Genomic DNA, 17,054 nt, shown 5'->3' on the forward strand with positions numbered 1-17,054 from the left:
ATGTACTAAACAAATGGAGATGTATAACTATAGGTTAAACCATTCCGATTAGTATATAAGGTGTGTGGCGCAGTGGGTTAGTGCGTTGGTGTTGGGATCAGGGGAGCACAGGTTCAAACCCCACTGCAGTCAGCATGTCGTTGTGTCCCTGAGCAACACACTTCAAAGTGCTCCTGTGGGGATTGTCCACAGTATTGAGTATGTAAGTTGCTTTGGATAAAAGCGTCTAACACGTTAAGTAATATAATGTAATTCAAGTTATGAACACATGGATGCTTTAATAATGATCATACATACATTTTAATTGATATGATTCTGAAATTGGACATTCTACATAATGAGCACTTTTACTTTTCGTACTTTGAGTACATTTTGATTCTAATACTTTGGTACTTTTAATTGAGTAGTGTTTTAAGGACTTTTAGTTTACTGCTACGTCTAAGTAGGGCTGCTCAATTAATCGTATTTTAATCGCAGTTAGGATTTTGGCTTGCAACGATTAGGAAAACAACATAATCGAAATAAAACGATTATTTATTTTATTTTATTTCTTTTTTTAATTATTCTTTTTTAAATTATTTTTTGTATTGGTTTTTCAGTTGAATCATACTTAAGGTTCAGGGTAATCAACTGTTAAAAACATACAGTTCCAAAACATTTTTTTCAATAAATGGATGTTTTCAAAAGTAATGGATAATCGTTTTTAATAATCGTGACATCAATTATTGACCCAAATAATCGAGATTATGATTTTTGCCATAATCGCGCAGCCCATCACTAATAATTAGCGATTACTTTGACTGATATTGCAAATGTGCAAACCATATTGGAGGGATGGATCATTTTGTAATCATAGTGAATTTTCTTTTTTTTAACCATTATGGTAGGATTTATTTTTTGAGGATCTGTATCGAGCAAATATGTTTTCTTAAGTCTGTGCAATATTGTTTGTAGGCTGGGGAATCTCAAGAGCACCACAATACTTAATTTGAACACATATTAAAGCCTTTAAACACTTACTGCGATTTGGATATTTGCATAAATCCATATTCCAATTTTTAAAAACATTTTGATTAATTGTGCAGTCCTTTTTGAAACAGACACACACTTTATACTGAGTGGATATTTAAGATGTCTCTCTTTCTCATTTTGCAATGCATTCATTTCTTGCTTCTTGTCATTTTCACTTTCACTTTTCACACTCTCATCCCTCATCCCTCCACTTATCAAAGAACAGAGGAAATTGAAATGGCTTCCTCTCTTTCTGGGTTCTTTTTGTTTGTGCGAGCCTACACTTATTCACCCTCGAATTATCCTTTGAATGAACTTCAGTATCACGTTGATCTAAACAAGACTTACTGCACAATAAGCAAGCTTTAACTTTCACTGTACAATATTCAACCTTACATTCTGTTCTTTTATATTTTATTGAACTCACATGTACATAGAATCCATGCATTCAAAATCATCGTACTCTCTTTCATTTGCACTATTTTCATTTATTTGTATTTTTGTCTTATGTCCTATATATACAGTCTATGGCCACGACGCAATGAAAGGCAGGGAATAATGTACCGGTAAACCTTTTTTTTGTCATTTTTGCAAAAATACAGAACATTCCCTGGTTTCAGCTTCTCAAATGAGAAGATTGTTCTTTCATTGAATATGAATATATATACTCAATATCTTTGATATTTTGACTGTTGGTCACATAAATCAAGTTATCCAAATGTATAATATACACAGTTGTGGTTTCTTTTTGATACTTAAAACCCTGATAATGTATCCCTGAGTAGGTTTTATTGAATTGATTCAAAAAAACAACATTCAACACGAATCAATTTATTAATCACTGAGTGTCATTTTTCGCTGGGTGTGTATTCCCCCTTTATCAATCCAGTATGACCTTGAGTCAAACTGTTGTTTTAATGGTTGATTTTTAAATATATGCTCCAATTGGTGTAAAGTCAGCCATATTAGATCAGTGACACTTGTTTAAAACCTTTTTACCGTATCTACATCTGAAAACGATGCTTTTTGTATCATCCGACAATGAGGGAACATGTTGGGCTATAAGCCTCAACAAAGCTACCTGATACTTGGATTCAAAACCTAAATAGTAGTTGTAGTGTATTATAACTTAAAGCTAGCCCTTAAAACCGATAATCACATTTCCAGTACAAAGCGCTGTATTGAAATCCACACAATGAACAACATCATTATCTTTGGACTGCTTTGTACTAGCTGTAATTGCCCCCCTCTTTGCAGCCTAGTCATGTGTTTCCGCCGTACAACTTAATCTGTTTCTATGCTAAGAAACCCCGCTGACATCCCAGCAGAAGTGCTCTTGATGATGTGGGCAGCGTATCTATTCTGAGAGGGAGATAGACTACATTTGAGCCGTCCCATTTTTGTCAGCACTCTGCATGATAAATGGCTCTGTTGATATCTCCTCCTGCAGTATGAGGCTCGCAGGTAGCCCTTCTGCTCCAGCGCTGTGTAATTAAATAGGAACAGAGACAAAAGGCAGACAATTTGTACTGAACCCCAGCGCGTGGGCTCCCCATCCATCTCTCTTCTGCTTACGCAAATAGCTGCCCACACGTACTACCGGCCAAAGAATTCTCCTTACCTGGGCATAAATATTTCCCCATCTGCAAAATGTACAGCATACCCTCTTCTTTCGAAAGCCGTTTTATTTATAGGTAATGTCTTCCAGTATTCATGTGAGTTCATGGAAAGTTCTCTGGTGGTTTTTGTTTCGGCTTTGCACTGTCAAATGAATCGATGGCTTTTTACTCAAGTCTTTCAATCCATAGAGCGGTGTTTACAAATTTGAGCCGTTTTTAAATCCATACCCATGATGAAGGGTAAAAGAGGCTTCATTTTTCACAGCCAATATTTATGCCTTAACACTTTAAAATGCCCTTAAAGCTGAAAGTCAGCACTTTCACATTGTGGAAGTTGTTTAATTTAAAATCCATTATTCTGGTGTAAGCCAAGACTATAAAAAAAATCTCAGTATCTTGAAACTTTATGACTTTAAAGGCGAGTTTCTTTCACATTGTTCATATATATTTCGACCAAACAGATGAAAGATACTCCCACTTTATGCAGTGTTAGCCTTATTCTACAGCTAACTCATTATAATTGACCTGACTAATTGGCCTGCAGTACACAGTGACACTCAGGTATGCACAATGTATGAGGAACAAAGAGACCTCTGTGTATCGGAGCTGTTTACATTTTTCCCTTCTTGTGTGGAGAGCTGCTCTGCTAATTGTGATGAGGGCTGTCTGCAGACACGTAAACAGCCGTGTGAATACAGGGCTCTTTGTAAAGAGCAGCGTCTTGTCTGCAGCGCTTCACTTAATAGAGGGAGGAGGGAGGAGGAGGGGGGGGGGGGGGAGGTATAACGTGGGTTAGAATGATGGAGTGTGTGACAGTGGGAGATTGAGATAGGGGGTGAGAGAGACAAGGGGTTATCAGGAGAAGAGAGGTGAACGAGACAATCGGGCATACAAATGGGAGGGCCGCTGCTGTGGACTCTGCAGAGTTGTCGTACCTTAGACATGCTGCTGTTTGGTCCTCCAGGTTGTTTTGGTACAAGGAGACGAGATAAGTTTCCATGTTTTTGATTCGGGTTACAAGAGTATGACAGGAGTTGGGACTGCTGGAGTGAGAACTGGCTCCATTTGTCTCGTGTGCTGTATCTGCAGGACAAATGTAATTGAGACTCACAAACTTGGTTCCTGTGATTTTTTTTTTTTAAATATTTTTTTTCTGCAGTTGTAGAAGAAAAAGCTGAGAATTTGACAGTAAATTGGTGTTATTTGTAGATATCTAATCTTATGGTTCTCCAATATGGGTTTTTCTCTGGTAGATGTGGATATTTACAGAGAGAAATTAACATATGATGCCCATTTTGTTTTCTTTTTTACATGTGACTTGTTGAAAGATGCCACATCTCCCAAGTGCTAATGTTAGCTTGTACAGTTGTTAAGTGTCAATAGGTTTTTACAGCACCCTTAGGCCAAATGAAAAGGTGTTTGTTTGACTCTGTGATGTTTCAGCTGAGCTGGACACTTCTACTTCTTCTCAGACTTCTTCCTGCGTCATCATCTTTTAAGTAATTTAACTCCCAATAGAAATGCTATAGCCACACCAGAAGTCTTGGCCCACACTTCTCCGTGCTTTGCTTATTTCCCCCGCTGTGCGCAGGTCTAATGTTAAGCTTACTTATTGCTTCGGGATTTACATAACCTGTCTGTAAGATTCATCAAAGGTGGAACTTAAAATATATGTTTGATTATTTCTCTTTTTTTATTTCTCTGACTTTGATTTAAAGATGTTCAATGTGCTCTGATACTTTAACGTATTTATCTTTCCAACCCCCTGTTAAATCAGTTTGGCTTTCTGTAACGTCAGTGATTTGCCCTCAGGCATATTATTTCACTCTTATTGATCTTAGATGAAGATAATTAGCTGGATTTGGTTTCTAGTCAAGATTTATGATTTTCCCTTTACGTTTTCCTAATTTTCTTAGACTATTTAACGAGTGCCCTTAGGATACAGTTCAGTCTCTCTCTGCTGCACTTTACTCCAGTCCATTATCATTAACTTCAAATACTGTAATATTGCAACGGTTTCATAACGGTAACTCACTGAGAATTGTTTCTTTAAGAGTATAATGACATGGCATCGTTCACATTTCAATACTGTCTGATGATCCGGTTCACCTGGTTGATTACAATCAGTGCAAGGTGTTTGTAGAAATGATCACCTTTTAGAAGTTATTCTCAGAGCAGTTTCAACAAGAGACCCCTAGGCTAACCGTGTACATATGTTTTTATTTAAATATATTATTCTGGACTCTAGGAGGAGTTCCACTTATGGTCATTTTCAGGTTCATTTTTGTATGTTGTTCCTTAAAGGTAGGGTAGGTAATTCACTTCAGAAACAGCGATGAATAAATTAAATGCTTTGACAATAAATATATTTCAAATATTTCATCTGTAGAAGCCGTGGCGCTGTAAAAAGCACGACCAATTATCTGCCTCGGCCCGCGGCAGATAATTGGATGGCCTACCTGCCTGTCAGCCTTCCATCTCGTGCACAAACGTATCTTGTGCCCTCATTGGTCATGTTCGTGTGTGTTGGAGGAGGGGCTCTGTAATAGGGCTGAACGATATATCGTGTCATGGCGATAACCGCGATATGCGCATGGGCGATATTCACATCGCAGGGACGTGCGATTTTATTAATTTTTGATTATAACTTTTTTTTTTTCATTTTTTTTTTTTAGGACGTGCGATATTAAGTAGTTACATTAACTCAAACACGTCATGTTACAATTATTTTGCTGCTTGCTACAAAAGGAAAACTTGCGCGGCTCTCATGTCAGGGGTACTAGAGTGAGTGACATGCAGGCTCTGCATGCACAGCAGACCACCAATCACAATCATTCTTGATCAGATCACAGCAGGCCCCGCCCCGCCCCGCTAGTTTGCAGACCATCAAAACACCGGTAAAAAATAAGCGAGGCAGAGGAGGACAATACCGGCGAGAATGAAGATTTACTTCCAAAAAGAAAAGCAACATCTGCCATCTGGAACTATTTTGGATACAAAAAGGTTCTTCTCTTCTTCACAGATGAACCCCCTTATTTGAGGGTAAGCAACCTGCATTATCATGACATGTTAGATCATGAGTTAAGGTATGATGAGTCAACCAGTTAAGATCCAGACGTCGGTGATTAAAATCCTTCATCCGGTTAAATATAGTTAAAAAAACGCAATATATATCGCAGGGGGAAAAAATATCGCAACGTCATTTTTTTTCAATATCGTGCAGCCCTACTCTGTAAGGAAGTCTGAAGGAAGGGGCAGATTTTTTTCGGTTGTGTACTTTTAAATTCTAGTGCGCTCGAGCTGGTTTCTCCATTCTTACCTACCCTACCTTTAACTGTGACATGCTTTAATGTTCAAGTGTGTGGGAGAGAAACTCTCTCTGGAGGGAACTTTTATTTACATGCACAAAAACCTATTAAACCATAGAGCAAAGGGAAAAACTCAAACAATTGTAAGGCCTCTGTAAAATTCACATTCTGCGACAGTCTGCTGGCCATAATCCCTAAATTGAAAACCACTGGCCATGTCAGATTTGAAAACCGCTCTAATCAATATCTTTGTTTTAACAATGGATCAAATGATAATGTGATCTGCAGCTCCCCCTCAGCTCTGTGGAGCTTTTTAGCTGATGGAAATACTGGAGAGTTTAGTGGCTCAAGAGCCAGATGATGCCCTCAGAGGAGTTGGTGGTTGGACATTAAAATGAAGTTTAAAGAAGAGGGAATATAGGAATTATTATTTGCCAGGTAGCCAGCAAACATGACCTTAAATGAATTCTAATGTTGTTTTGTCTCTGCTGGGCTATTGTTGGCCGACATGTTCATCCTTTTATCTGTATTCCAACCCTCACCTGAACTTTCATAAGTGATGATTGATGATTAATGATTAGATTTGATAGTATCTCTTTTAAATCCAAGGTGAACCTCTCTTACAATAGACCACAGTCATTAATTACAATGGATTTATCTTCTTACTGAGCGGAAGCATTCATAATTCAATAGCAAATCTTACATGGTGTCGTTTTAATTCCCATTTCAGGAAAAAGTAGATATGTTGATTGAAATGTTTTGATTGAACTCATCTGAACACAAATTAATTTCCCTGTTTTACCCATGGAGCTTATGCCCAACACTTCACTAATCCAACTGAAATGGAGTGTATGGGGCTGTTTTTTCCCTGTCCAGCTGTCAGGCTGAGTGGATCTCTGCTGAGAGAAACACAGCGAGCTTAGTCACAGATCGCTTTAACGGCTGGCCTGCATATTACCACATCAGCTTAGTGAAGAGATAATGTTGACTGATTCTCTCCATTTCCCTTCTCTGTGTTCTTCAATTGTATTAGTGTTTTTGGGGGTTTGTGAGTTCAAAACAAGTGACGAGGGCAAAGTCGAGGCAACATCATTTAAATTAAGCCTGTCTGCCTGTCAGATCCTTGTCAAAGGGTGCTTGCCATCCTTAGGCTTCTATCAGACAAATGTCAAGGTTAATCGAGATGGAAGATTAGTGGTTGGATTTTTTTGCCTCAGACACAAATCCTAGCAACGTGAGTTGATGAGAGGCCGACTCTAAATCTAACTTACTGATCTTGTCACCTTTCAAAAATCTAATTCTCCCACTCTAAATGTAATGAGTACAATATTCTACTTCAGTGTTTTGTAGAATGTTTGTTCTGGGAAGTTTCAAAGGAATATTAGAAAGAATTGCAACATTTCTTAAAGCGCAAATGTACCAGACAAACTTTGAACGCCTTTCACACCTCATGTCCTTGAGACAGGACAGCATTTCTACCATTCTGCAATAAAAACCCTCTCTGAGGTTGTACTCGCGCTGAATACTAATGTCCACGTTGTAACATGCTTACAGTGACAATGCTAATATAAGATATTAAGCAGTATGATGTTACCATACTCATCTATTCTTAGTGTAGTTAGCGTGCTGACGGTAATGTATTAGCATTGGACACAAAGAAGAGCTGAAACTGATGGTATTAATATGACTTTTGTAGGGATTTGACCTAGGGCTGCTCGATTATGGCAATAATCATAATTTTGATTATTTGGGTCAATAATTGATATCACAATTATTAAAAAATGATTATCCATTTACTTTGAAAACATCAATTTATTGGAGAAAAAAATGTGAACCGTATGTTTTTAACAGTTGATTAACCTGAACTTTAAGTATAATTCAACAGAAAAAAAAAATTATTAAAAAAAAAAAATCGTTCTATTTCGATTACGTTGTTTTCGTAATCGTTGGAAGCCAAAATCTTAATTGCGATTTAAAATATGATTAATTGAGCAGCCCTAATTTGACCATAATGACAAAGTATTGGGCAAATAAAATACAAAAATCTCCTCCTGGCTGCCCTAGATTAAAGGGGGCCTATTTTCAGCTTCATATTGTATGTGTTCCTCTACTGTAGGGTGACCAGGGCCCCTTTTTTAAAAGTAGGAGGCTCATTAGCGGTTCTTACAATTTATTCCATGGGGGACAAGAGCGTCAGCACCATGTTCCTTCTCAATTGATTCCTTAGAAGACATTTCTCTACAAAACCACACATTTTCAAAAAAGGCAAGCAATCAGTCATTCGTTTTTATTTTGTACAAACCATGAGTGTGGTCACAAAATGTGCGTCTATCAATCTAGTAGTGTTTAAACATTTTACTGAATAAATCCAGACTTTGACCTGCCGGTTCAAACGTGAGAAGAGCATTAATGTCAGTAGGCTACATAACCTGAGGACACTCACTGTTGATACAATAGTTTTTGCCATTCCTGCACAAATGGTGGAGATATGTCTGTCCCTGGTGGACCGCCATTGCCTGAAGCCACACAGCTCTCATGGCTAGAAGCTATACAGGCGAAGTATGCAGATGTTCTGCTTGCCTCTACGGAGAGGTGCGTGTTTACCAGTTCTGCATGCGTAATGTGCAATTAAAGGTAAATTGCCTGTTATTAAAACTAGAGATCAGAGAGTTTTTTTTTGAAAGCTTATGTTAATACTAGCTCATGGATGTGATTTGATGAAAATGTTGTTATGGACCATTAGCGTGTGTTTCTGTTTGTACTGTGTGTGCTGCTGCTCAGCTATCACCTCGTTCCCTTGGGCTTACAGATCCAAACCGGCTGTGGCTCCCAAATCACTCCTCTCATTCTCGATTAATTGAACTCATTAGAACCTTCAAATTGGAGATTTAAAGATATGCAGTAAACATGGGACCAAGCACAACAGGCTACTAGCTTTGTTACTCCCAATTAGAGGGATAATTGGCACTTTATTTCTACAATTCAAGTTCAAACACACCCAGGCTCCCTGGAGGAGCACCACAGAGTTTCACTGTTTGCACTGATGTTTGAGTTGTGCCCATTTGAATGCAGAGCCACTGGCTGCCTTCATGATGAGCTTCCTGCAAATGTCATACCATGAATATTCATTTGTCTCCTCAGTTTTGTTTTGCTCAATAATCTCTGGTGAGGCATTGCAGTGAGGGTATGGAGGAGGAAGACCATTTGCCTAACCATTGCCAGCTTTTACTGGGTTTTGGATTGCATAGCGTTTCTAAATCTGTTTCAATACACTCATAATTAATTACTCATTAGTGTTTTCAGCCCAGAGAAGATTGTAAACTGAATCTTTTCTAAGCAAGACTTTCCTTTGGTGCAGTTTTACACGATTTGTCTATTAAAATCTTGTCCTTCTGTGATGTAGAGATGACATTTGAAGGCAGATTGAATGTATGTTATCTTTTAGTTGCTGATACTTTAAGACATTTGTGTTCATAGAGGTATTACAAAAGTTTTGTTTTTTCTCAGACTGGATTTCTTCAGGATACACGTAGTATCGCCAGTGATGAAAAGAAACTAAGTATTTAATTAATTATCAGTTCTTAAGTAGTGTTCTTCTTACGTAACATTTTGTGGTAGTTTACCTCACTATTTCTTTTTTTTCTACAAGGCATAATGCAGTATTTATTTAGCAGATTCAGACTGAAGAAACAAAAAATAATCAATAATTACTTGTGTTATTATAGGATCAGACAATAAGTAATTCAAATTCACCAGCTGCTACATTGATGAACAGATTATTGCATCAATAATTATAGTATAATGTTCTCTGAAATGCACCATAGCACATTGCAGTGTACTTTTTTGGGGGTATTTTAAAGGAGATATATTATGGGAAACTCACTTTTTTGGTGGTTGTGCACATGTATGGGAACCTGGAGTGCTTACCGACCTTCAAACTGTGAAAATGCAGTTTGTCGTGGGCGTCGTTGATCAGAATATGTGGGATTCAATAGGCCGTTCAGGCTCCTTTTCTGTGCCAGGTGCAGGTTCAGGTACACTCAGATTGAGAAAAACAGTATCTATAAAATGTATGCTTTTCTTTAACATTAGAGCATGTTAACTTATAGAAAACAAATATACAAAAATAAACCTTAAAGTTCCCCTATTATACTGTTTTTCATCATTATATTATAGGTCTCAGATATATACAGAACATGTCTCTGAAGTGTTTGGCTCCAAATACCAAACAGATCATTGCAGCATTACCCATAATCCCCTCTGTTTCAGCCCTGTTTCAAAAGTGCTGATTTTCTGTCTGTGACTTTAGATGAAAAATAAGGAGCCCCTCCCCACGCCCCTCTGAGAGATATTTGGTTAAAAAGAACACAATGGTGCACAATGGGGGGGGTTATCTTGGTTGGTGATTGGCTAATGGTTACACAAGCCAAAAAATCGTTATGACATCATAAGAAGAAAGAAGAAGAAATCGTTTATTAGTCCCCGAGGGGAAAATGGGTTGAACCACATCACAGAGGCATTTAAAAAGATGAGACAATACATCACTAACAACAACATAGACACAGATAAAAAACAAACAGACATAAGAAAACCAGATATCGGCAGACATGACAATGGGCCTATTGGCCCTCATTTGCAAAATAGGGGAGACAGGGCCAGACCAGCTGGGTAAACAGTGCATCCTTGCCATCATTTATTCAGGAGTTTGATGGCTTGTGGGACGAAAGACAGCTTAGGTCTGTTCTTTTTTAAATAAGGGGCACGATATCTCCACCCGGATGGCAACAGTTCAAAGTAAGAGGCAAGAGGGTGCCTCAGGTCACTCACAATATTGTGTGCCAATTTTAAAACTCTGTCCTTATATAAGCATTCTATATTAGAAAATGAGATTCCTGTCAATTTACTGGACAATGTTATGGCCTTCCTGACTGACTTTTTCTGAGCTTCAGTTGCGTTGCCGAACCATTATATAATGCCGAAGGAGAGCACACTTTCAATAAAGCATGATAAAACATCTTCACCATTCTGTTGCCGACATTAAAAGACAATAATTAAAAAAAACATTCTTTGTTGAGACTTAGCATTTATTTTCTCAGACCAAACATCCCATCTGAGCTTGTGGTCAAACACCACACCAAGATACTTGTACTCAGTGACACATTGAATGGGCTCGCTATTTAAAGGCCCAGTGAAGTGCATGTTTTTGCACCAAAATGAAATGGCAGTTTCATTCCTTACATATCATTGTGCCTGTTCATGGCTAAAATAATTTTTAATAATTCATAATTAATGAATTAATGAATTATTAATTTTGCCGTCTGAGCCTAACGGAAGTTGCAGACGATAGTGGCTGTGACGTCACAAGATGTACCCAGTTGCGATTGTAAACATGGCGGAGACTCTGGAAAGTGATACTAGTGTGAGAGAAATGATTGATTTGGACAGCTTTTCGGACAGGATAGATGAGGAAAGTGATCAATCTGGTGCACTTTGAGGGCAACATTAAGAGATTTATGGATACAGCTCTCAACACTCATATGAAACATATATTTCAATAATCAAAAAACATTGGAATGATTTCTTAACCTATTTTATACAACTAATATTACATAGATGGAAATATTTGTTTACATAGATGACCAAACCCACTGAGATAACTTAGGCTACAGTTTACCTCCCTGAGCTGACGTTATCTCTCTCAGTCCCACAGGAGAGCACTCTCCCTCTCCTTATTGTTGAAACAGCTAATCTCCGTTAGCTCCGAGCTAGCACCAGATGCTAACAACAACCCTGTAACTCTGTCAGTCTCTCTTTCTCTCTCTCTCGAATCGACCACTGGCCTTTATTTATCATGATCAATCAAATAATCTACGAAACAATGACACCAGCCAGGCTCACCTTCATCTTTTGGGAACAGAAACATCGCCACTTCGGCAGACTTGACATTACTACAGCCAGCGGCAATGCATCGTTTCCCCTGTGTTTTTCATCCCTCTTTCTTCACTGTCGCCTCCACTGTCAGGTTTTCTCGATTGGCAATCACTTCCAGTCGACTCCGACACACTTTCCAGGAAAATACTAGCTCAAAAACGTTGAGAAATTCGACTTTGAAAAAGAGAAAAAACGAACGGTGGTGAATGTAAACAGTGCAGCGGCGTCCATCTCGTGACGTCAGGCAGTAGATCGCAAGCCACGCCCACGAAGGCGAAGGTCGACTGCAGATTTCCCCGGAAAATTCAAAACTGGTCAAATTTGTTGCTATTCCAACATTTTTTGATATGGGTTCCAATGGACAATTTTGTTCATTACTATACGTATTAGCATAACAGATCATGCACAGGTGCACACTTCACTGGGCCTTTAAAAGAGTAGGGTTGGGCGATTGTGCTATTCTAAAATCAATTTCCATCTCCTTTGTTTTTGGTGTTTAGAAGCAGGTTTGACTTCTCACACCAGTTAATAAAGAAGTCAAGGACAGGCCCGTGCTCCTCTTCCTCATCAAATAGGAGGCTGACCAGGGCCGTATCATCTGCATACTTAATAAAGTGCCTATTGGGAAAATGTACTGATGCAGGAGTTGGTGTATAAAATAAATAAAAGAGAGGATCACACATCTGGGGTGAGCCTATCCAGGTAGTTATTGTGTCAGAAAGTGCCATGCCTATTTTGACCTGCTGAGTTCTACAGCTGAGGAAGTCAATGGTCCAGGAGATCAGACCAGGTTCAAGTGAGAATTCTTCAGTTAAAATATTTGCTAAAATACTTGGCTTAATGGTGTTAAAAGCCGATGAGAAGTCGGCAAATAGGATCTTTACATGGGCTTTTGGCGTCTCCAGGTGAGTGTGCAGAAGATGCAAGAGGGTTGCGATAGCATCTTCCACCCCTCTAGAGACCTGATAAGCAAATTGCATGGGATCTAAGAGGTGCTGCGTTTGTGAGATTAAATGCCTCTTAACTAAACGCTCAAAACATTTCATTACCAGTGAGGTGAGTGCTTTTGGCCGAAAGTCTTTGGGCTCACTGGCCCTGGGGATTTTAGGCACTGGAATAATTGTGGATGTTTTCCAAAGAGAAGGGACTTTTTGCAGATTAAGGGAGGACCTAAAAATGTCTTTAAATACAGGTGCAAGTTGTTCCGCACAGTGTTTTAAAACAGCTCCTTCAATATTATCGGGGCCAGGGCTTTTTCGTATATTACACTTCCTGAAGAGATGGATGACTTCTGACTCCTCAATAGTCATACTAGAGGGGAGGGGGGGGGAGATGGAGGGGAATGACAGTGTCAGCCTCTATACTGTTGCTACTCTCAAACCGGCAGAAGAAGGTGTTCAAATGATTTGCCGTCTCCCTACCCTCACCACTGATCAAGACAGGAGATGGTTTTCCCCTGCCCTTATGTGGAGCATTCGTCATGTTTTTAATTCCCTGCCATGCTTCTCTGTGATTACCAGAGGCCAGAGCTGCCTCCAGCTTCTCCTTATAGCTATACTTGTCTAACTGTATTTGTCTTTTAATATCTCTCTGTATGTTTCTCCTAGCAAACTCATCCTGGTTTTTATAAGCTTTTTTCTTCAGAATAATCAGCTTCTTTAAACTGTGACACACCCAGGGCTTGTCATTCGAATACATTTTTGAAAGACTTGGCGGGTATCACAGAATCGACACAAAATTAATATACCGGTAACTAGACACTGTCCCAACCCGTTCATTAATATCGGGAGTATCGAATGTTTCCCACTGTGTGCAGTCAAAGCATCCCTGCAGAGCCATAATGCTGTCATTATTCCACATTTTGACAGTCTTAACTTGAGGTTTCTCCCTCTCAAGTAGCCTCCGATAGACAGGGCAGGGCGTAGGTGGACTACACTGTGGTCAGATGTCCCAAGTGGTGGAAGCGGGGATGCAGTGTAAAGCGCCCTTAACAGTTCCAAAGCACATATCCAGAGTCTTCTCCTTCCTAGTGTCGCAGTCAACGTACTGGTAGTAGGTACGCAGGGATTTTTTAACGGGACAGTTATTAAAATCTCCTAGAAAGAATTTCGGCGCATCAGGAGAAAGTGATTCAAGTCTCTGAGAGGGATTAAAAATGATTACGGTGGCTTTGTTAAAATTAGCTTTGAGGTGTATGTACACCACAGTGAAGAATAATTGAAGAAACTCCATGGGAAGATAGAAGGGTCGTAGAGAGACACACAGCAGTTCTATGTCCGGAGTGCACAATTGCTCTCTAATCACCACTGCCCGACACCACTCGTCCCTGATGAGAAGACAGACTCCGCCCCCGCGTACCTTCTTGGTGATGATCGGGTCTCGGTCGGTTCTAAACGCCGAGAACCCGGAAGGCTCCACTACACTGGACTCGATGTTGTTATCCAGCCATGTCTCCGTGACCGCTAAGACACATGCATCCCGATATTCATGCAGGTAGCGGGTGTTGGCTGTCAGCTCGTCCGTCTTTGCTCTCAGGGACTGCGCATTAATGAGTAGAGCGGTAGGCAGAGGGAGTTTATTTCCTAACCTTGTCAGCCGGTGACGGGTGCCTCCTTTCCATCCGCGTTTTCGCTTTGTGCGATAGGTAGAAGGGTCCTTTTTTAAAACAGTTCAGTAGCGATCCAACACTGAATAAGAACTCCTGTGACAGATCCGGAGATGTGTTGCACAGCAGCAACAACGTTTCTCTGCTGTAACGTATTTCTTGGGCTGTGCCGCCAGCAGCATAGTCATGATTATTATATCCATGGGAGAAATAGCTGTTTAAAATAAACAGGCTGATCATGCACCACAGAGCGAGATCCATGATTTCTTCGATTCGTGGAGGTGATGAGATAAAAGACAGTCACAAGCAAACAAACAAACTAAAACAAGCAAAATGCCAACGTGAAACACCAGGGCAGCCACTGAGCAGCGCCCGGGTTTAGATCGAGGGTAATCATTGCGTATAAAGTGGCCAAAATCTGATCAGCTCATTTTCAGACAGGTTTTTATATAAATGGATCAGGACAAAAAGAGAGAGAATCTTTTTTCCTGAAACTTTCAGAGCCTCTTCAAACAGAGGGGACATATGTTGATGTAGAAGAGACATGAAAAAGTGGATTTTGCATAATAGGTGACCTTGAAAAGAAAAGTAGAATTTTGACTGCAGGTCTTTTAATTTCAACAAAGTTTTACAATCCTTTTTTTCCGGACAGATTGTTCTGTTAGTTATTCCTGCAACATATTTCCGACACGTTTTTATCTCAACAAAATCTGTTCTCAAATTGATGTGTGTCAGACTATCAGAGAAAATAATGGTGATGTTCAAACAGCTATAGATATTTCGAACAATTACCCTACTTGTTATTTCACTATTCTCTGCCGGAGTTGTTGAATGACAACAAGAAGTGATAACTGTTGCCATGGTTTTAGCCCCCCTCAAGTGGTTTTTCAAAAATACATGTTATGCTTTGGGATCAAGCTTTGAGTGCACAATGAACTCTTTTGTCTAAAAACAAACTGACAGCAACTATTCCTCCTTTGTCTTCTATGCATTTCTGAAGTTTCTAATTTAACTATAGCTGTTCAAAGTGCCAGACCTTGAAGAAATAACGGAAGAATATAACAAAAATATCTACACTGACAATCTTACATAATCATAGTTAGCAGTTTTCCTTGACATGAAGACGTTGTTTCCTTACACCAGGGGTAGCCAACGCGGTGCCCGCGGGCACTAAGTCGCCCGCAGGGGAGAAATTGGTCGCCCGCGTGCATGTTCTAAAAATAGCACAAGTCACCATGGAGCTCCGTCTAAAAACATTATTGAATACATTTTTATTTTTTAAAATGACAATATTGAATATAACATTTTAAAAGCACACATTTTGTATGTACATATACAGGACTGTCTCAGAAAATTAGAATATTGTGATAAAGTTCTTTTATTTTCTGTAATGCAATTAAAAAAACAAAAATGTCATACATTCTGGATTCATTACAAATCAACTGAAATATTGCAAGCCTTTTATTATTTTAATATTGCTGATTATGGCATACAGCTTAAGAAAACTCAAATATCCTATCTCTAAATATTAGAATATCATGAAAAAGTATACTAGTAGGGTGTTCAACGAATCACTTGAATCGTCTAATTAACTCGAAACACCTGCAAGGGTTTCCTGAGCCTTGAAAAACACTCAGCTTGGTTCAGTAAACTAAATCACAAGTATGGGGAAGACTGCTGATCTGACTGCTGTCCAGAGGACCGTCATTGACACCCTCCATCAGGAGGGTAAGACACAAAAAGAAATTTCTCAAAGAGCAAGCTGTTCACAGAGTGCAGTTTCAAAGCACATCCACAAAAAGTCTGTTGGAAGGGGGAAATGTGGCAGGAAACGCTGCACAACCAAGAGAGATGACCGCAGCCTTAACAGCATTGTGAAGAAGAGTCGCTTCCAGAATTTGGGGGAGCTTCAAAGACAGTGGACTGAAGCTGGAGTCCAGGTATCAAAAGTCACTGTTCACAGACGTGTCCGGGAAATGGGCTACAATAGCCGTATTCCCATGGTCAAGCCACTTCTGAACTCAAGACAACGGAAGAGGCGTCTGACTTGGGCTAAGGAAAAGAAGCACTGGACAGTTGCACAGTGGTCCAAAGTCCTCTTTTCAGACGAAAGCAAGTTTTGTATTTCATTTGGAAGTCAAGGCGCCAGAGTCTGGAGAAAGGCTGGAGAGGAGCAAAATCCAAGTTGCTTGAAATCCAGTGTGAAGTTCCCACAGTCAGCGATGGTTTGGGGAGCCATGTCAGCTGCTGGTGTTGGTCCACTGTGTTTCATCAAGCCCAGAGTAAATGCAGCTGTGTACCAAGAGATTTTAGAGCACTACATGCTTCCGTCTGCTGAAAAGCTCTATGGAGATGAGGAATTCATTTTCCAGCATGATCTGGCACCTGCCCACAGTGCCAAAACCACCAGTAACTGGTGTACTGACCATGGCATTACTGTCCTCGATTGGCCTGCAAATTCCCCTGACCTGAACCCCATAGAGAATATGTGGGGTATTGTGAAGAAGAAGCTGAAAGACACCAGACCCAACAATGCTAATGAGCTAAAGGCCGCTATTGAAGCATCCTGGGCATCCATAA

The 17,054-nt window shown here is 39.6% G+C and overlaps 1 protein-coding gene across 2 annotated transcripts in view; it reads left to right on the top strand.

The window, feature by feature from the left end:
- Positions 1-17,054, top strand: part of gstcd (glutathione S-transferase, C-terminal domain containing) — a 68,524-nt gene that overhangs the window by 10,745 nt on the left and 40,725 nt on the right. The gene's annotated exons all lie outside the window — the stretch shown is intronic.

This window comes from Notothenia rossii (genome assembly GCF_949606895.1).
Source record: "Notothenia rossii genome assembly, chromosome: 1".
In the NCBI taxonomy this organism is placed as follows: Eukaryota; Metazoa; Chordata; class Actinopteri; order Perciformes; family Nototheniidae; genus Notothenia; species Notothenia rossii.